Below are 21,011 nucleotides of genomic sequence, written 5' to 3'. Positions count from 1 at the left end.
GACATTCACTGTTATTGCATTGTTCACATTAACTTTTAATTGTAAGTGTTATAATGACTACAAAGTTGTGAAAACAAGTCTCCTTTTTGAAACCACTACTAAATTGACAATATTTGGCATAGCTGTGGATGCCATATGGGTGAAGTCTTTTGAAGCATCATCATGAAATAGCTGTTTGCTATGACTGTAAAGATTATTCAGTGTAAATATTGATTGTTTTATCGCCTATCTGATCAAAACACTATCAGGTGCCTGCGTTTGCTCAGACTCAGAAGAAAAGATTGTAGCCTACCACAAGGTGAGTCTTCCCATCCACCCTAAAGTGCTTGGTCACTGTGAGACTGAATAATCTGACTGAAGAGATCTGGTAATGGAGAGACTGGTGTAGGCTATATAACTCAAGCTAGCAGGTTAAATTACTGTGTGAGTGTGTTGTTAACCCTTGTGTTATCCTCAAATCTTACCGACACTCTTTATCCTTGGGGTCAGCTAAATAAACCCTCAGAAAATGATTATAATTATATTGTTACCCAGTTTTTTGTGACAGGTACTTAACAAGAGTGTAATAACCACCATCAAAAGCCCTACAAAACAATCCCCCCCCCCACACACCCCCCTTTATGAACCTTGGAACCCTGGCTGGCAATATTGCCCATCCAGTGTCAGCAGCCCAAAGGCTTGCTGTTGCTTCCCCTTTTGACTTATACGGTCCTGCCAAAATGACTTATATGTAATATGTACTTGTGTATGTAATAATGATAATAACAATATGTTCTCATACTATTCAAATAATAATATCCATAATGTGTCAAATATTCATGTATCCTATGTTTCATACAGCTGGGATCAAACTGACCAAGGAACATCAATGTACAAAATATTTGTACAGGACATTGAAAACAAATTATTGTACAAATGTCATGCTAACTCTGTTGTACCCTTCAATTGTGGAAAAGTCCTTAAACATGAAACAAAAAAAAAAAGTGAACCATATATTTTATGATGTTAAAGGATAATTCCGGTGTGATTTTGACCTAAAGTGGCTTGAAACATGATACCAAGTGTGAACGTATGTCTCATAGCTCACCTCAGCTTGTCCCCTGCACTCAGAAATCTGGCGCTAGTTAGCCAATGCTACCAACAGGGTTTCGTTGTGGTGCCTCGGGCATCGGCCTAGCCATGCAAATAAATCACTGTTTTACACCATTTACGAGGTTCAAAGTAGCTCCATACTTCATTGGTAGACTTCCGAGGGCCTTGACATTTAAAACGAGACATGGAGAACTTTGAAAAAGCACTGGTAGATTATTTACAAGACGATTTATACAGTACCTTAAGGAATTTTACCGTTCGACGCCATCTTGAATTTAAGTCACGATAAGTAGAGCGACGAGAACAAACAAACAGGTATGATAAGGGGTCAGATTCCAAAACTAATTCCGTGGAAATGCATGGATTCAGTGTGTTGGAGAAGCTTCCTCATGAGACAATGTGCTGTGTATTGGGGGGGGGGGGCAGTGTGCTGTAAGTATGTTGGGGATGTGTGTTGGAGAAGCTTCCTGATGAAATAATGTGCTGTGTATGTAGGGGGGGGGGGGCAGGGACTTACTATTGCAAGCAGAGTACTGTATGTAATGTATGTGAGTGATGACAGTGAAGATGTGTGTGTGGGCGGGAGGGGAGTGGAGCAGTGACTGTGTGTGTGTGTGTGTGTAGTGTGTAGGTGGGTAGGTGGGGGCAGTGTGCTGTAAGTATGTAGAGGATGTGTGTAGCCTACCCTTTCAAAAGTTTACAATAAGCTACTTCAGTTTGTCTGTAGGGACCCTCACCACACTCCCCTAGAAATAGAGAAATCTCGCAAGAGCACAATGGAATTGTCTCTGCGAGACATTCTGGCAATGAGCAATGATGCACGTTACTTTTACCCCTTGCATCCTGGGGGACCAATCAAATCGGCGTATCTGATATAGGCGGGCCAGAGGCGAGCTAAACTGATGACGACACCGCTGCAACCATGGAGGTATTGGCTGCAACATTGGAGATCAGTAAACATTGATCGTAGTGTTATCCAATTGTGTCGAATTCCGGAATCATTCAGAGTAAACATTGGTCTAGTGTTATCCAATTGCGTGCAGTGAGATTTTCAAATGCATACTTGGTGCCGCCCCTCGAGTTGGGCCATTACATTGTTCGTGGCCAGACCCTTAATCTTTCTGGATTTTCCAGGCTATCACCACACTACCAGAAGTGTAATTATATTTTGAGCATCGTCAGTGGTATAAAACAGCGTTTGTTTTTTAATGTGTTAGCTTGCCCCCTTAGCTTTCACTATAATCCCATTCAGTGTTAATGCAAAAAACGGTCTTAATCAAAACTCCACCAATTAACTTAATTTTGCTCTCAATCAAAACTACCGTAAATAGACCCTAGACCCTAATAGACCCTACCGTAAATAGACCCTAGGTTGTTTTTAATCTGGAGTTATGCTTTAAGTGTTGTTTACACAATACACAAGACAAGAGCAGTTTATAAGATCATATGACAGAAACACATTTACATCACAGCAGTCATTTGACCTCTTTTTTAGTTACCTTTTTGCTGGAAAACTAAAGTTGAGAAAGCTGACTAAATCACCACTAGATGTCAGCAGATATCTCTGTAAGATGTTGGGTTGTCTCATGTAAACCCTTCACGTAAGCCAACAACAGCTTATGATTTGGAACTTATAAGTAAGTGCATTTTCTTTTTAAAAAAAATGTGTAAAAAGTATAGAGCTGCTGAGCAGGATGATACGAATAAAATAGAGTAACTGCACACACTCTTTTCTCTCTTCCTCTATCTCTATTCATAACTGACATTTGGCCAAGGTTGGTTATTGAGAAAGTGTGCGGCTACTCTCTTTACTCAAAAATGGTGGTAACATTTTCCTCCTCCAAGTAAAAAAGTCATATTTAATATTTACCCTGGGTACGTAACATTCAGTTGTGTTTCTATCAGCAGATGTCTGGAAATGGAAAGTTCTGTTTTTGTAAAAATAGCCAAACCGAAACTCATCTCATCAGGATAAGGGTGGTGTGTGAGAGGGTGTGTGTGTGTGTGTGTTTTTTTAGGCTCTTTTGTGAAATCAAGACTCGAGATTGCAGTTATCTGATGTGGGGGAAGTCAAATTAAAAGCTAAACTAAAACACTTCCTAGATTTATGATGCAGCACAGCCTTTCCCAGCGAGATTTCCTACACTTATTATCTTAAAGTCACTTTTAATGAATGTTGTGAGGCTTAATCTTCAAGGTGGTATTGATTAGTTGTAGAAGGAACGGCATGCTCTTTGAACAGACAGCTCTTGTTCTCATGGGTGAAAATGTGTTTGCAATGAATCTCCGAAGTCCAATGCCCAGGATGGCAGACGTATGTTAAGAGCAAGTTATGGGAGCCACATGAGAGATCTCCTCCTGTCTGCTGGATCAGAACAGCTGGCTGGTTGGGGCTCAAGGCACAATGTGCTACGTCTCAGCTTCTCCCAGACTGTTTAGACACACCCTTTCATGCACATCATCAGCAAATCAGTCTTAGACACTCGCATAAACACTCACGACACTTCGCCCACTGAGAAGCAAAATGGTAGTTACTTTATGTGTATTGCTTACAGAGAGTCATTTTACAAAGCATGGAGTCGGAGAGGTATTGAGCAATCCCATGTCCAACAGCTTCACCACCGCACGCTCACCTTCAAACGTCCTGTCTCCCTACAGCCACATCAGGAGGAATGGTGAGGATGAAGTCACCATGCTGTGAACATGATGCCTCCTCTCTCAGGTTACATTTATTTATAATTTTTTTATTGAAAAACCATGAGTATTTACAATGACTTATCAGCAAAGTTACAAAAGATTTTTCTTCTTTTTATCCTTTTTATACACACAAAACACCCCCCACCCATCCACCCACCCACCCCGACTGGACCAACACAACAACAATGAAAATAATAAAATAATAAAGGAAAAGGAAATGTTTAGTTACAAATGTCTCTGAATAGACACACCTAAGTAAAATTAAAACACAGATACATGAATAGGGTTTCAATGAGGGACAACATGACTTCAAAGCTCTGTATGACTTATTATGACCGCCGCGCAGCGAAGCGGCGGTCATATAGGTTTAGTCAGATTTTTTTTTTTTTTTTCTTTTTCACATGCCCAAATTTCCGTCAATGATTCCCCGACACTGAAAGACCGGGTACACCGCAAACTTGGTGGACATGTAACCCCACATGGATAGCATGGAACCATTTTGATCCATTCGTTTTGATCTGTAGCCCCCCCGCTGAATTGGACCCCCCGAAAGGAGGGTAGGGCAGACACAGTTTTCTGTGAATATCTCGAAAACCGTAGGGTTTAGGAGGACCATTTTTTTTTTGTATGTTGATCTCAAGGGGCCATGTCAACCCATTCCATAACCACTCATTTCATGTATAGCGCCACCTAGTTAAAAACAAAAAAGTAAAAATGAGGTGGTGTAATTGAAGGTATCTGTGTACATTATGTATTATGTGTACATTTAGTGACGTACACCAACAAGGATTCCCGGGACACTGAAAGACCGGGGTACACAAAACTTGGTGGGCATGTACCCCCACATGGATAGCATGGAACCGTCATTTTTTGTTTTCATCTGCAGCCCCCCCCCGCTGGACTGGACCCCCCGAAAGGAGGGTAGGGCAGACACAGTTCTCTGTGAATCTTTTATGGTATGTTGGTCTCAAGGGCCCACATCAACCTGGCTCATAATCACTCATTTGTGATTTGCCCCCCCCCGGTAAAAAATGAAAATCAGTAGGATTAAAAGAAAGCCAAAATAAATATTCATCATCATCATGGCTGCATTTTCAGTATTGGCGAGAAGTAGTCGTTTGTCCACTAGATGGCGCATCGTTGCAGTGAGACGTAATTTTGTTGGAAGTTAAAAGTGGGTTGGAAAAACAATGGGCCGCTTCATACAAGGACTGTAATTTACCGCAGGCGAACATCTAATAAGGATAGGAGGATGTTCACATGAAGTGTAATTCCCATTTCTTCTTGAAGCGAAATAAATCTGAGGATGTTTATCGGACATGCTTGGTTTTACTGCAGGTACGTTAATCTTGTAATATCAATAAGGACCTAGGTAATGTTACCGTTAAGCGTTGGTTGAGTGATGGAGGCATTTGATTTATTGCATTTGTAGAAAACTATAAATGCGGTTATACCAAGCAAATGTATAGCAGCACTGTTTGTATCTTTCGACTGTCATTTATTGCCGTGCTACAAAATCATTCTGTGCAATGGAAGATTTACCAACGTTACACCGGGTCTGATACAGTTTTGCCTATACAAGCGTGAGACTGAGACGCCTGTTTATTTTGTTTTAAGTCGTGCAGGGTGTGAGAGGGGAATCGATGTGCTTTGATTACAGCTTGGTAGTTGTAGTCTGTGAAATTAAAAAGCACGTGTGTGTGAAGTATCCAAACAATGACACCTTCATTTCATTATGGCTGCTTTAGCAAAACACCTTAAGCTACTGTGTAGTGGGTCCCATTTAGAAGTGGCTACTTCATTCCGCGCTTTCCTTGACTCATGGAGCTGCGTGAATGTTATTACAACTTTTCGCCACGATATGACAGTTTAAGTCCGGCTTGATACTGTAAAGGCAGTAAGCCATTGGTTTCCAAAGGAGATTTTATTTGTGTCGCCAGCATAGCCTATTGACAATTTATGTTGTCAATAGGCCTACCTATAATCCTACCTGTAGCTTAGGGAAGCTAACAGCTTTCTATTAGGATCTAGTTTGTTAGTTACCGTTTTGTCATAACTCCCCTGATGCATTTTTGCATTTAGAATAGCCAGAGCGTGTATATCTCAATCGGAAAATTAAACAATATCGGGTGCCTATGGACTAGGCTGGGTGAACCCAGCCTGATCTGCCCGCTATTTATTTTTTGATTTCTTAAAAGATTTAGCTTGGTCTGATGAAAGCCAGACTAGCCATGGACCTCAGTTAAACAATGCAAGGGAACATGAATCAGCCTATATTTGCACTAACAATAACGGACAAAAGCTCTTCAACTTTGGCCCGTTAAAATATAATAATTTTTTATTAAAAATAAATAAATAAATAAATAACATTATGCTGATACCTTTTGCTTTTCCCAAATACAATGTAGCCTACAGGTGTAAGTGACCTTTCATCAATCCAGTTGCAATGGATGAACTGTGATGAACTGCCCTACTTGTGATTGTTTAGAGATTTTAAAGGTTTTATAACAATTCTACATCTTCTTTGGCTATTCTACAATCTATTCACCTTTTCAGCACCAGTAGGGTACTTTCTGTGCAGCCGCACACACACACTCAGGCATGCCAAACAAGCATACACAAAAGTTTCAAGAGTGGGGGATGGAGTAAAATATGGAGACAAATTGAAGTGTGATTTATTTTCGCGGAACGGATGTACAGGACTGAGCGGCGGTCATATTTTGTACCGCTATGCGGTACATCTAGTTAAATTATGCCTTAATCTCTATCTCTGAACTCTTACAGTATTTAGTCCATCAATGTGTTGGGAAGCTCTTGAAGATTACCAAAGTATGTCAAAAGAGGTTCCCAGACCAACTGAAATTTGTCTGAGCATCTTATCGCACATTTTATCTTCTCCAAATGTAAGAATAGCATTACATCTTTCAACCATTGTGCTGCTGTGGGTGGTATATTAGATTTCCAATGAAGCAGAATTTGCCTTCGTGCCAGCAAAGAAACAAATGCTATGATGTTGAGTTGTATCTTGGTCATGCTTGTTTCCTCATATACTACACCAAATAATGCTATCATTTCACAAGGTTGTAAAGTGACTCCAAGGACTTTAGACAGCACATCAAATATTTCAGACCAGTACCCTGTTAGCAAATGGCACGACCAAAACATGTGTGTCAAATCTGCCACATCAACATGACACCTGACACAGCTACTATCAACATTTGGATAAAATGAAGAAATCTTCGCTCTACTCCAATGCAAGCGGTGAACCACCTTAAACTGGATTAGACTAAGCCTTGCACAAGAAGTACTATTGTTCACTCTTTTCAGAGCTTCAGTCCAAGTATCTTCAGAGATTTCAGTGCCAAGTTCTTTCTCCCATTTAAGTTTGATCCTGACCAGCTTGGCATTGTCCATTGACATGATCATTGTGTAAGAGTGTGCAGTAAAACCCCTCAACCAAAAAGGAACTTTCAAAACTGAATCTACAAGTGACTCATTAGGAAGGCTAGGAAACTGCGGGCTATGGCTCTTAGCAAATTGACGCGTTTGAAAATAGCGAAATAGGTCATTTTGTTGGAGGTCATATTTGGAACGTAAATCATTGAAACTAGAAAAGGTTCCATCCACATATAGATCACTGAACCTCATGATCCCTTTTCTATACCATGCTCTAAAGGTGTGATCCCATTTGGCGGGTAAGAAGTTGTGATTGTTACACAGCGGAGTATAAGTCAGAAGAGTTCCCCTCAGGTTGTTCTGCCTCCTAAACTGAGACCATATTTTGAGAGTAGATATTACCACGGGGTTGGATGTAAAATGTGATATCTTCGTAGGAAGATTAGACGAAACCAGGGCAAGGAGAGATGATGATATGCATGACATGCCCTCCATTTCACACCAGTCTATACCTGGAGATTGAATCCAGTACGCTATTTTGTGGACATTTGCTGCCCAGTAGTAGCTTCTAAAATTTGGCAGAGCCAACCCGCCTCCAGCTCTTGGACGTTGTAAGAAATCTTTACTAATTCTAGGGTTCTGACCACTCCATATAAATTTAGATATTATTTTGTCAAGCTGACAGAAAAATGATTTGGATAAGAAGATGGGAATACATTGAAACAGAAATAAAAATCTTGGCAGAACGTTCATTTTAACACAATTCACTCTGCCTGCTAAAGTCAGATTCAAAATGTCCCATTTTTGTAAGTCTGATTTAAGTTTAGACATGAGTGGGGCAAAATTTCCATCAAAGAGGTTTTTAAATGCAGGGGTTATGTTAATACCCAAATATTTGAATCCTGATCTAGAAATATGAAATGGCAGAGCATGATCTGGGATTTGCATAGCTAATTTGTTTATAGGTAAACATTCACTTTTTGATAAGTTAAGTTTATAGCCTGAGATCTGACCAAAAGTATGTAACACTGAAATAATTGTATTGATACTTTGCATTGGATCTGATATGTAAAGCAACATATCATCTGCATATAATGATAACTTCATTTCCAGTCCCCATCTACTTATACCATGTATTGAGGGTGTTGATTTGAGGACCAGGGCTAATGGTTCTATTGCTAATGTGAATAATAAAGGGCTCAATGGGCCACCCTGTCTGGTACCTCTAGACAGAGAGGAACATTGGGAGAGCATTTGATTTGTAATAACTGAGGCTTGAGGGGAGGAATAAAGCAGTTGGATCCAGTTGGTAAATGTTTTACCAAAACCAAATTTCTTTAAAACAAAAAAAAAGAAAATCCCATTCAACGCGGTCGAAAGCCTTCTCCGCATCTAATGAAACCACAACTTCTGGGGAATCATCAGATGAGGGACTATACAACACATTCATAAGCCGTCTAATGTTGGAAAATAAATGCCACCCTTTGATGAAACCTGTTTGGTCAGTTTGATATTATATGTGGTAATGGTGTTTCCAAACGTGTAGCCAATAATTTGGACAGTATTTTAATATCAGTGTTTAAAAGTGATACTGGTCGGTATGATCCACATTTTGAAGCATCCCTACCCGGCTTTAACAGAAGAGTTATGGATGCTTCATTAAGGGAGTCAGGCAATTTGCCCTGTGACAATGCATCAATAAACATATCTAATAGTAGGGGGGTTAGCTGATCAGAGAATTTCTTATAGAAGTCAATTGGAAAGCCATCTGGCCCTGGGGATTTTCCATTTTGCATGGCTGAGATGGCAGATCTAACCTCCTCAAGTGCCATCGGTTGATCTAGATACTCCTTGTGATTAGCAGATAGTGTGGGGACTTTAAAGGTTTTAAAAAAAAAGTCTGAAACAGTGATGTATCTTTCAGTGATTGTGAGTTATATAAATCAAAATAGAAGTCCTTAAAAGTAGCATTTATTTTTAGGGGGTCTGTTGTGATTCCACCGGTTGCATCTTCAATTTTTGATATAATCTGTGCTGCTGACCTAGATTTAAGTTGATGTGCCAAAAGACGCCCTGATTTTTCTCCATGTTCATAATGCAATCCACGCGATCTCATAAGTCGTTCCGTTTCAGAGGTAGAAATTAAGTTAAACTGAGTTTGTAATGATATTCTCTCTTTATAAAGAGATGGACTTGGAGAGGAGCAGAGGTGGAAAGTAATGAAATACATTTCTGTGTTTTTCTGTGTATTTTGTATTTTTTAAGTAGTTTATAAAATCGGTATTTTAAATTGTACTTGATTACATTTTGAGTGAAGTATTGTACTTCGCTACATCAAAAATCCCATCCGTTACTTGAGTAAAAAAAAAAAAGTTAAGACTAACGAAAACAGAAAAGGAGAGAAAAAAAATCGTGCCCTAAACCACTAGCCTAGTGATAATGATCAGCATGTAGGCTAGCCTACAACAGGACATGAATCAAGCTAGCGCAATGCAGTCTTTCTGAAAGTGATGGAGATGGAGCTGGATCACGAGATGCATCAAATTACATGTCTAGACTATGTATTTTCCACTATTTCAATGGGTTATCTCAGTTCGTTTTAGCACTAATGATTGCGGAGATATTCAAGCAAACACCATGGGATTTCGTATTTTGTGCTCACCTTTCTTTGGAAAGTTTTTGATTAGCAGTTGTTTCCCCTCATTTGAATGTCTCTCTTTTTCCTGTTTTGGACTTTTTTTTGGTAACCTGACTTGGCATTCTTGGAGAAAGACATTGCACCAGCAGCACAACAATTAGCGGTCCACTAGGCCTACTAGCGATGCTCAGCTAAATAAACAAAAGATAGGCTACTGTAGACCAGAGCCATATAAAGGTAGAGTTGTGACAACTCCATTGACGCTAATGTTCCATTTTTTTCAACAATGGCGGCTAATGGAAGCCTCATAGTTCCCGAAAGTTAACAATTTGCAGCAGTGCAGTTACAGCAGAGAGGGTTAAAGCGGAGCTAGTAATTAAGGATCTTTGGTTACAGACTGTTTGTAGCCAACATTCCAGACTCAGATTTACATTATTGGCTCATCCGAATAATAATATTAACAGTAACAATAGTAATAGTAGTAAAGTAATAGTATTAATAACCTTATTATAATAATAAACTATTTATGTATCGACTTTGACAGCTTTTCTGCTGCTCAGTTTTTATCAGTTCCTTATCAAATAAATTAAAAGAGGCTAAAGCCCAATAAATGTGCCACACATAATAACCTAATATAAGATAAACCTTGCCTATACCATTTCAATTAGGCAGCACTAGGCAACACCACAAACGAGCTGTCATTAAGTTTTTGCGTTTGTAGCCTACACCTTTTATGACGTGACGTGTCTTGGGAATTTAGCTTTAGCTGCTACCATCATGTCAACATAGTTGTAACGTTATGCACAATGCTCATCTAGGCTATGGATTTAAGTGGTTTAATTTTAAAAAGGGCAGCAAAAGTGGGATAAAGTGCAACTGCTTCCCCAAAACAATTCCTCCATAACTGTGGATTTAATCGTTATGTGGATAACTTTCAGTTGACTAAACACATAAAAGGTAAGATTTTGTTATCACAAAGCTAGCTGGTTCGTTAAATATGGCGAAGCATATTTACAGCCAACTTTGTACTTGCAGCAGTGAAACTGAGTTTGTTGTTAACATTGTTGGTAACGTAAACGTTTCTTCAGTTAGGAGCAGGACTGTTTTTTTTATTGCATTCATTTTCATAGGCAAAAGCTAGCCTAATATGCATGAGAGAACCTAGATTTGAGGGAGCTGCAGCTGTTAGCATCAGCACGGTCATATTAACACAGCAGGGCACACTAGCCCAGTGATGGCTAGCCCGGTGATGAAGGATCGTGTAAAATCCCCATCCCCAGAAAGTTTCAAACCAAGCTTGCGCTGATGATGCATGATCACTGATCAAATTGCTATTTTCTGACACGATGCACACCATTCCCAGGTGCTCACCTGTCTGAATCTCAAGCTCTTAATGCTGTTCACAGCACGGTGAATGACAAACGATGACAAAATGCTGTTCATGTTTATGAGTTCATAGCCTGGTAATTTATCGAAGGACTTACATGTCACATTTTATATTTTATTATGATCACTCGCATTACCATGGGGTTACTAAATAGATAGGCCTAATGCTACGGTTAACTTAGAATGCCCACCATTACACTGGAGATGTTAAAAAACGTTTAAACTTTTTTTTTATTCTCCCTTGACGATAGGCTAGGCTTGGCTAGGTAATTAAACTCATTAGCTCAGATCAGTGACTACCAGAGGAAACGCAGGGTAGAAAACTCAAACAAGTAATGTTAGACTAGCTGTGTTACAGTTTCTCGTTGCAAAATCAAAATTCACAGGAGCTCCATGCTTTTTGTAGGCTACACGTCTCAAAAACACTGTTTACAGCTTTTTCGAGTCACTGTACCAGGTCATTTATTTTATATAGCGATAATTTAGATACACTTATGGGGTGGGTGCAATTCGTTTTCTAAAGAATCTCCGCCTTGATTTTGTACAGAAATTAATATTAAGTGACACGTAAAAGGGCGGAAAAAAGGCCACCTTATATAGCAGGCTAAGATATAAGGTCTGGAATTTAATTTAATATTGTTGTAATGGTAGGATAACTACATAGTTTACACAATAATTACACTGTGTTATATTGTATATCAATGCATTTATTGACTGTCAATTACCCCAAATCGTGGCTCTGTCTATCATTGAACAGTAGCCTATTTAATGCATTCTAATCATAGACAGTAAAAGAAATGGACGAACAGACTCCGTCGTTTTCAATGGGAGGGCACTGAGTCAAATAGAACGATTTTTCAGTTGGTCCCCCCAGTACTGCGCAGACTCACACTTAACTTCGTGACGTGAGCCATCGAACTGAATCTTGTAACTCATATGATAGATACACAGAAATTCTTCTCACACTTCCTTCGCCTTCAAAGTCATCAAAGTTAAACATTTATTTATGTACTATTATTAATATCATCCTCACCAAGTCGTGTTAATGTTGAAGCTACCATACATGATCTTCAAAAACAGTCAACAAAACAAAAAAGTTATAGCCTTGAAGCTAATCTTCTTTCCACTTTTCCGACCTACGGTCAATCCATCGAAAACCTCTGTAATGATTACTGCCGTTTTAAAAAAAATTAGGTTTACTTTTTTATTATTATTAGGTTGCCTCTGTGTAATGCTTTACCTTAACATAACGGTTAGTGTATGCTAGGTTTTGCTTATGAGTTACCGTCATAGACAGTAAGGTGGACTGAGCTTCTTATCCAAACAATACGGTTATCTCCCTACGGCGAAAAGAGAGATTACAAAGCTAGCTTCCCTCCAACCGAACAAGCTAACCATTCTTCTTACAGCTAACCAACGTTACGGACGAGGTAGTGGAGTCTGTTTTGCCTTTGTAGTGTTTATGTGGATTACACAGAAGCTACAATATCGGCACAGGATATATGTTATATGAAGTTATGGTATTTCAAAAAAATCCTAGAATGAATGGACTTCTATGGGAGTTAGCAGAGAGGTGGTCCCTTCAGCCTACGTCGATTCTTCTACTTCCGGGAATTCGCCTGCCCCCTTGATTCTAATCCATTGTCAATCACTTCCGGGAACTAGTTGAGGTTTACACAAACCACGTGACCAACGGAATTTTGAACACCCATTGTCGCAACTCTACGTTTATATGGCTCTGCTGTAGACTACCTAATGAATCGTGCAGGTGGACTAAACCATTTAGCTCTTTAGCAAGGGAGAGTGAGAGTGACCTTAGACAGTTTTCACGATGTTGTATACAAAATCACAGTCAGTCAAACTTTAAATTTCGTCTGACATTCATTTTGACATTTAAAGTAAGGAAGGAAGTTAAAGGGAGGAAATTGAAATATTCAGGTAAAATAAATATATGGTGGAAATAAGTATTGAACACTTAAATGTTTTTTCAGTAGCCTAATTAGCCTAAACTTCCAGTGAGTCTATTCGAAATTTTCACCACACATTATATTAACACACATATAAATCCAAACATAAGAGTTATGTGTAATAAAGTGGAATGACACAGGAAAAAAAGTATTGAACGTTCCTACTGAAATTTCTTCAATACTTTGTGGAAAGCCTTTGTTTGTAATGACAGCTTCAAGACATTTCCTGTATGACAAAACGTATTAGTCGCAGTATCAGGTGTGATTTTGGCCCATTGTTCTAAACAGATTCCAGGGGTCCCTCTTGTGAATCCTGATCTTTAGTTACTTCCAGAACTGTTTAATTGAATTGAATTGAATTGGCTGCCTTCCAGTCTTTTTGGAGCTTTCCCCGAGTGGTCCTTGGCTCTTGGAATTGACTATCCTTCTGACTCCCTGGTCAGAAATATTGCGAGGAGATCCTGTGCATGGCCGGTTGATGATGCAGTGATGTTCCTTCCACTTGCAGATAATGGCTCCCATGCTGCTTACTGGAAGATTCTGAAGTTTTGAAATACATCTGTAACCAGTTTCATTGATGTTTGCAACAATAAGGTTGCAAAGGTCTTGGGAGAGCTTATTGCTTTTATCCATCATGAAATGTTTCCTGTGTGACACCTTGGTAATGAAAAACCTTTTATAGCCCATCAATATGTAGGCTACTAACTAAGATTATATTAATTTGCACAGATAGAAAGGATAACTACTCTCTAACTACTTACAGATTCCAGCTCGTTCCTTCCCTTTCCCTTGCCTTAGTGCTTTTCTTAAGCGTGTTCAATACTTTTCCCCTGTGTTATTCCACTTCATTACACATGACTCTACTTATGGAGTTGTTTGGATTTTTTATGTGTGGATTACCTGAGTTATTACTAATGCCTGGTGAAAATGTTGTGCCCCCCGTAATCCACCTTTCAAGGGCCCTCTCCTCCATTGGGGTCCTAGTACTTCCCACTTTTCCCCCCAGTTCAACACCCTTTAATCTGCTGAACCTTCTGCTCGTTTCCAAATATAAAAAAACTCTGCAACTCAACATTGGCCTGCCTGTCTCAGCTGCCTGTGAGGGGCTTTTCAGTTGTGCTGGATTACTGTTCACTGCAAAGTGACCAAGGATGAGTGCAACTAACTTTGAAAATCAACTACTGCTCAAACTTAAAGGAGAACTCCGTTGATTTTTCACATTTTTGACATTTCTCAACGTCACCGAGTACTGTCGGTATGAACAAAACTGAAACAATCGGTTTTACCTAGCTCGAGTTGCTGCAGCTACAGCGCTACACACTGGGAGCATGAACATGGCCGCCTTAGCTGCTGGCTGCAGCAACTCGAGCTAGGACCAAAGTGCTTTTAGGCAAGTACTTCCATAGCTTTTAGGCAAGTACGGCCATATTGCAACACTTTTTGGGCACTTATCGGGCATCTATTTCTGCAGAAATGTGTGTGTGTAAGGCTTCACGACACCAATCTTGCTCAGCGACGAGATCACAACAGATGATTGGCACGATGTCTTCACAGCACACCACATGATTGGCTCAATGTATTCACAACACACCACATGACAACAGTTGAGTGCTGTATCTCCTCATTAGAAAGTCTCTGGTAAAACTGGTTGTTCTGGTACCCCCCAAAAAAAAAAGTAGTAACTAAGTAACTTTTACTTAAAGTACATTTTAAATTAACTACTTTTTACTTTTACTTGAGTACATTTTCAGATCGGTATTTTAACTTGTACTTGAGTAATATTTCATCAAAGTATTGGTACTTTTACTTGAGTACAATATTTTCATACTTTTTCCACCTCTGGAGAGGAGGAATATTTACTATCTAAATCAGATATGGCATCCATTAGCTGCTGTTTTTGTTTCTTTCTTTCCCTATTACGATGAGAAGAATAAGCTATTATTTATCCCCTAAGATAGGCTTTAAGTGTCTCCCATAGCAATGATGGTGATACAGAATCCATTTTGTTAGTTTTCAAAAAAGTATTGATGGCTATACCTATTGAAGTGCAGAATGTGTTATCTGACAGTAATGTGGTGTTAAATCGCCACTGTGGACGACTACTGTAGTTTTGTTGAAAATGAAATGGGGGCATGATCTGATTCTACAATAGTGGAATACTCAACCTTCTCCACTGAATTCAAAAGTTTCTTATCTATGTAAAAATAATCTATCTCTGGAATATGTGTGATGTACGTTAGAAAAAAATGAAAACGTTTTACTCTGAGGATTAAAATAGCGCCAAGGATCCACATATGCTGCATGGCTGAAAAATTCTGAAAACTTACAAGCCATTTTAGAGAGAGTTTGCACCCCCTAAAATCAACAGCTGGGTGTTAAGGTCTGGTAGCTGACAAACAACCATTTGCACAAATCTAGCATCATCCCAATTAGGAGCATATATATTCACCAGTAATACAGGTATATGAAAGAGTTGCCCAGATACTATAACATAACGGCCTTGTGGATCAGATATATAGATAGATGAAGTGAACTGAATTCTTTTATGTATTATTATTGCTGTACCTCTTGCTTTGGTGTTAAAGCTAGAATGAAATATTTGCCCCACCCAATGTCTCTTTAAGCGTAGTTGATCTGCATTACGTAAGTGCGTTTCTTGGAGAAATGCAATATCAGTTTTCAGATTTTTTATGTGAGAGAGTATTTTACCTCTTTTAACAGGGCCATTAAGACCTTTAACGTCCCACGATGTAAACCTGACAGTTGATCCGCCAACATTTACCCTATCAGCCATAGCCACACAGAAGTCCTACAGATTTGCACATAGTGATCATTTCACCTTTTACATACAAAATGTGTGTCATGCCTTGATCTAACACCATTAAAGTCAGTAATAATACACAGTGAAATCCAACAAGTTGACAATGACAAACAGAACTAGAATGTAAAGTCCAGCCTACCCCATTATCCCCAATAAACCCAACCCCTCCTATCTCTGCTAAATTAGCAGCACGCAGGATTCGTCCCTTTTCTAAACGCTCCCAAAAACTCGTTATCAAAAACTTACTCTCTAGAGAGCCCCTGAGTCAACATAATAGTGAAGAAAACTCCTATACATTCAAAGTACTTATGAACAAGAACAAAGCTAAGAATACATAATAATAAAATAAAAATAACAAACTGAAACATGCCTTAACAGTCCACAGCATACCATAAGTGGAGCCTAGCCCCGCAGTAGGCGACTTAGTGCTAGTTCGTCTCAGATGTAGCCATTAGCTTACTTTACCCGGTGTTGGTGAATGGATGTTGCGTTAGTCCTCCTGTTCGATAGAGGCTGAGGTGTTGAGGTTTCTCTCAACTTTTTGGGAGTAGAAGGTGTGGTAACTTCAGTGTTTTAAAGACTGAATCACTCACGATAATCGTAGTTATCATTTATTTCATTACGAACGTGACAGGGCATCCAAACAGCAGGTTACTACTTTTTCTATCTAGTATTTCATCAACTCAATATACCTAATGACCCTGAAGGTCAACTGAACCTCTTGTGGTGTGGAGTGGTACTGCAGGTAGTGCAACATAAATATCAGGATACCACATCCCTCCCCCCTTAAGAGAAAAACTACTCCAGTGATTAAACATCACGTATTCCCCCAACTAATCCCAATTGTACTGTATTACTGACATTGTACTTAATCCTGTTAACACAGAAAGCAAAACTACATCAACATCAAACACTCCTAGACTGTCTGATCTCACAGTTAACACAAAACATACACATTCTGGCAAACTGTCACGTTCCCTTTTTTTTTTTTTAGTTGAACAGAATTAGAAACAACTAGGAAGGTGGGTAGACTACCATCCTTCCAGTGAGTCCCAGAGCACATTCTTGCTCTTGCTTGAGAGATCTCACTACTATTTCACAAAGTCTTTCAGGCAGTGGATCTACTCCTGCATCTGGCTGTTCAACAGCTGAAGGGTATGCTTGGGCTGTCTCAGGAACAGTCATTTTCTCTCGGACCGAAGTAGTGACAGCAGAGTCTGCAGGCAGGGCCTCCAAAACTGGATCTGGAACCTGAAGACTGGTAGGCTCCACAGTCACCTCGGGAATGGGCGTTTCACTGCTCACTGTTGTATGCCGTTTTCTGATTTGGTCAACATGGCGTCTCATGACTCGTCCATCTCCGGTCTGTACTGTATAGGATACAGGTCCTGTGTTCTCTTCAACGACCGCGGGTATCCATCGGGGTCCATGACTGTAGTTTCGGATGTACACATCATCACCAGTGTGAGAAAAACTCCTCCACTTACTATGTGTGTCATGTTGTTCTTTCTGCTTGAGTTGTTTCTTACGTATCTTTGACTTCACATCAGGTAGTAGAAGATCCAGTGTAAAGCGCAATCTCCTGGACATAAGCATTTCAGCTGGTGACAATCCAGTCGTGGTTTGCGGTGTGATTCTAGAATTGAACAAAAATCTAGCTATTCTTGTTTCCAAAGTGTCTCCTTTTATTTTCTTTATTCCTTGTTTAAACGACTGTACAGCTCTTTCTGCTAGGCCGTTCGACGCCGGATGGAATGGTGCGGATGTTATGTGCTGTATGCCATTCTGTTTCAGGAATGCTTTAAACTCTTGGCTTGTAAAGCAAGTTCCGTTATCCGATACTAAGGTCTGGGGCAGGCCATGTATGCTAAAGCACTGTCTGAGCTTTTCAATGGTAATTTGACTTGTTGCTGTACTTGCTGGATACACGTCAATCCATTTGGAGTGTGCATCTACAATGACAAGGAACATTTTCCCTAGAAAAGGACCGGCGTAATCAATATGCAGTCGGCTCCAGGGTGTCTCAGGCCACTCCCATGGGTGTAGCGGCGCTCCTGCTGGAGGATTTCTGCTTTCCTGACACGTATGGCAGGACTGTACTTCTTTCTCAATTTCGGAATTCATTCCTGGCCACCAAACGTATGAACGTGCTAAGCCCTTCATTCTAGATATACCTGGGTGTGTGTGGTGTAACTGTTTTAAAATGGCTTTCCTACCTCTCTGCGGAACGACCACTCTCGCCCCCCAGAGCACACACCCATCTTTCACACTCAGCTCCAGTCTTCTCTGACTGTAGGGTTTGTACATTGTATCCACCTCTCTTGGCCATCCTTTCAGACACCAGACTAGCACTTGGGAGAGTGTTTCGTCCTTAGCTGTCCACTGTCTAACCTGTGTTGTCGTGATAGGTGGGTCCTCCATGACCATCCTCCAACATGAGGACCTGGTCTGTCGTCCTCTTCCCCTGGTTGTGGCAGTGGTAACCTGCTCAGTGCGTCTGCATTTGCATGTTCCTTCCCAGGTTTATATATGATTTTGTACTCATAAGCTCTCAGGAGTGTTGCCCACCTCTGCACTCTTGGTGACCCCATCTGTGGCACTGGCTTTTTTTTCGTGAAAGAGTGATATCAGTGGTTTGTGGTCAGTGCTGATTGTGAATGTTTGTCCGTAGACATATTTGTGAAACCTCTTGATCCCGAAAATGATAGCTAACCCCTCCTTGTCGAGCTGTGAGTAGCGCTTCTCTGCTGGTGTTAGCGTGCGTGACATGAAGCCTAAAGGCTTTTCACTACCGTCTTCCATGACATGTGACAGTACGGCGCCTATTCCGTATGGCGATGCGTCACACGCCAGCACCAAGTCTTTGTCCGCTGAATAGTGACCTAGGACTTTAGCTGACTTCAGCAACTGTTTTGAGTTCTGAAAAGCTTCTTCCTGCTCGTTGTTCCAGGTCCAAGAAACATCTTTCCTCAGCAGCTTGTGTAACGGGGCTAAGCTTGTAGCGAGACTAGGGAGGAACTTATTATAATAATTCAACAGACCCAGATATGCCTTTAGCTCAGTCACTGTGGTTGGCGGTGGAGCTTCCTCTATGGCTCTCACCTTACTCTGTACGGGATGTAAGCCTTCAGCATTGACTTCATGACCAAGGTATTCAACCTCATTTCGTAGAAATGCACACTTGCTTCTGTGAAGTCGCAGGCCAGCGTCTTTCAGTCGCCTAAGTACCTCATCCAACGTGCTCAGATATTCGGCTTCATCTCTCCCAGTCAGAATAATGTCGTCTAAGTACACAGCTACTCTTGGAAGGCCTTGTAACAGGTTTTCCATTGTTCTCTGGAAAATGGCGGGCGCTGATGAAACTCCGAAAGGGAGCCTATTGTAGGTGAACAGGCCTCGGTGTGTGTTTATTGTTAAGTATTTCTTTGAGGCATCATCCATTACAATCTGTTGATAGGCGTGGCTTAAATCGAGGTTGGAGAATTGTTTCCCTCCTGACAGAGTATTAAATAGGTCTTCGACGCAGGGGAATAGGGTATTGCTCTAGTGAGGAGGCACTGTTAACTGTTAGTTTGTAATCTCCGCATATTCTGACCGAACCATTTGGCTTTAAGACAGGAACTATGGGTGCAGCCCACTCAGCATATTTAACGGGAGCTATAATGTCCTCCTTCAGCAGCCTATCTATCTCCTCTTCTACTTTTGCCCTCATGGCGTAAGGAACTGAGCGGGGCCGATAGGGCTGTGCTTCAGCAGACACTCGAATGGTTGCTTTCATGCCTTTCAACATGCCTAACTCTTGCTTGAAGACATCCTCATTTCTCATGAGCACTTCCTGTAGACTCTGTGCCTCTGTTCTTACATTTTTTATTTCTTCCCACTTCAGCTTTAGAGCCTCTAGCCATCCTCTTCCTAACAAGCTAGGTCCTGTACCTTTAACCACCACTAGGGGCAATGTCTTCACCTGCCACTCATAGTTTACTTCAACTTCGGCTACCCCGCTACTTTGATTTTCTCCCTTGTATATGACTTAAGTAAAAGTTTCGTTTGTTTTATTTGAGGGCGTTGCTTCTCGTTCCACATCTCCTTGAACTTCAAAATGTACTGTCTTCTTATTCACTTCCATAGTCACTTCAAATGGTTTTATTCTCTGAATTGATGTCTCCGTTTTCATGCAGGCTAATGTGAATGCTTCCTCTTCAGATCTATACAGTCTACATTATGTGATCGATGTGGACGTGAACACCGCTCAGCTCTGTATGCTTTCTTTTCAATGGGTCGTGCGCCTTCTTTATTTTTATTTCGGCAAGCCTTAGCTATGTACCCTACTTTCCCACAACAGTGACACTTTGCCTCCTTAAATTTGCACTCAGCTGCGCTGTGTTGCTTCCCATGACATCGATAGCATTCTTTATCTCTCTTTTTCCATTCTCCCTCCTTTTTCAACGTTCCCTCTGTCTTCATGCTGTTGCATGCTAACGGTGCCTTATGTAGGTCTTGAACATTTTTACTAACAGCTTCTGCAGCTACTGCAATTTTGAATGCTTTCTCAAAAGTCAAGTCTGTTTCGGATAGCAAGCGTCTTTGAATCCTGTCATCATTAATACCGCACACAAGGCGGTCTCTTAACATCTGTTCCAGTGTAGTACCATAGTTACAATCATGTGCTAATCGTCTCAATTCTGCTACATATGCACTGACGGTCTCCGTAGACTGGCGGGAGCGCGAGTCAAATTTATATCTCTGCACGATTTTACTCGGTTTGGGGTTGAAGTGCTCTTTCATGAAAGTTTTTAACTGACTGTATGTTTTCGAGCTGGGCTTATCTGGACTCACCAGATTCCTTATGAGTTTGTATGTGGCTGGTCCCCACCACGCTGATGAGGATAGCTCTCTGCTTCTCTCCGTCATCAATTCCGTTAGCTTCAAAAAACTGCTCTAGTATCTCACAATACTCTTCCCATGTCTGTTCCTTCACGTCAAAGGCAGAAAGGGTGCCTATCACCGTAGTCAT

At 40.6% G+C, this 21,011-nt stretch overlaps 1 pseudogene; it reads right to left on the bottom strand.

Moving 5' to 3' along the window:
- The window catches only part of LOC125302356, a 26,811-nt pseudogene extending 5,800 nt beyond the window's left edge, over window positions 1-21,011 (bottom strand).

This window comes from Alosa alosa, chromosome 10 (genome assembly GCF_017589495.1).
Source record: "Alosa alosa isolate M-15738 ecotype Scorff River chromosome 10, AALO_Geno_1.1, whole genome shotgun sequence".
Taxonomy (NCBI): Eukaryota; Metazoa; Chordata; class Actinopteri; order Clupeiformes; family Clupeidae; genus Alosa; species Alosa alosa.
The sequence above is the reverse complement of the archived record's forward strand: the minus strand, read 5'-3'. Positions and strand labels throughout refer to the sequence as shown.